Consider the following 1,621-nt stretch of genomic DNA (forward strand, 5'->3'; position numbering starts at 1 on the left):
GGCATCTTTAAATCTTCAGTTCCTGGGTTTGCTTGTGGTCCTTGGTTCAGTATCTATATTGCATCCTTGCAGCTGCTTGGGAATGATGAATTGTATACTGAAACCAATAGGTATAAACTATTGCAGAGGAGTTCTTTTATCAGCAAATCTGACCAACTGGAAAATATACCTCTGGGAGGATTATCCCTGAGATGATCTAAGGGCAGCAACAGTCCACTTCTAGGTAATGGTGGCACTGTGGGCAAAGCCAACTTGAGGGGTTGGTCCTCAAATTTGAACTTGGATTGGAATCACATGGAAGACTTGTTAAAACTCAAACTGGTCTATGGCCATACCACCCTGAATGTGCGCAATCTCACCTGATCTTGGAAGCTAAGCAGGGTTGGGCCTAGTTAGTATGTGGATGGGAGACCCCTGTGAATATGGGTGTTGTAAGCTTTATATAAATTTAATTTTTAAAAAATCCAGAATGCTGAGATTCATCTCCAGAGTTTCTGAGTCAGTAGGCACTTGCATGTCTTTTTTTTAAAAAAAATGTTATACTTTAAGTTCTGGGGTATATGGGCAGATCGTGTAGGATTGTTACATAGGTATACATATGCCATGGTGGTTTGCTGCATCCGTCTCCTGATCACCTACATTATCCCTCCCCAATTCCCCCACCCCATGCTATCCCTCCCCTAATCCCCCCACCCCCCAACAGGCCCCGGTGTGTGATGTTCCCCTCCCTGTGTCCATGTGTTCTCATTGTTCAACACCCACTTACTTGCATTTCTGTCAAGTTCCCAGGTGATGTTGATGCCCTTGGTCCAGTAATCACACTTTTAAAACTACTGTTCTAGGGTGCCAATTTGAATCCAGACCTTTGGTGCTTGAGCTGAAGTGGGCTTTGTTATATCGCTGTATGGTAGTTTAAATCCAGGAGAATTTCATTAGGTCATCTGCCAGTTGTGATCCTTGGAGGCCCTTGATTTGTAAACTCTAAACAGAAGTCTCCCAGCGTTCTGTCTCTTCTGGCACCTGGATTGCCACTCTGCCTCATATGCTGATTGTGATGTCTGTACTCACCTGGGATTAACTGTTGCCACTTGCGTCCAACCCTAGCTCCTCCCATCTTCTTTTTATATAGTGATATTTCTATGATCACCTTTTGCCTTCTCATTTCCTGCCAGGAAGAACTAGTGCCCCATATGTCAACCTTTCCATGCTTGCCAACTCAAATTCCCAAGACTGGGAGTCTGATTGGCTGGTCAGTTTATTTTTTGGTGCCAGCCATGTCAAAGGTTGCTGGCTGGCTTGTGGATTTTCGGCCCTCGAGTTGTGAATTCATCCTGAGTCTCACTGGCTGAGACCCAGGATGAATTGAAGTGTCCAATGAAGAGCAGACTAATATAATATATAACATAGCTGCTAGACAGTAAGGGCTAAGAGTAGAGTAGGTGGACAAAGGGCCTTGGGTCTGGCAAGCATTGATGGACATTTCGAGTACAGTGTACTGACTGGCAGATTGATATTTAGATGGTACTCACTATACTGTTTGTTTTAAATTATAGTGGTGATATTACTATAATATCAAAATATAATATAAACTATAGTAACACTGGCAATGATTTAATAACCA

The 1,621-nt window shown here is 43.1% G+C and overlaps 1 pseudogene; it reads left to right on the top strand.

The window, feature by feature from the left end:
• Positions 1-321: 321 nt before the first annotated feature.
• On the top strand, positions 322-438 carry LOC120362000 (5S ribosomal RNA; annotated as a pseudogene).
• The last annotated feature ends 1,183 nt before the right edge of the window (positions 439-1,621 follow it).

This window comes from Saimiri boliviensis, chromosome X (genome assembly GCF_048565385.1).
Source record: "Saimiri boliviensis isolate mSaiBol1 chromosome X, mSaiBol1.pri, whole genome shotgun sequence".
Taxonomy (NCBI): domain Eukaryota; kingdom Metazoa; phylum Chordata; class Mammalia; order Primates; family Cebidae; genus Saimiri; species Saimiri boliviensis.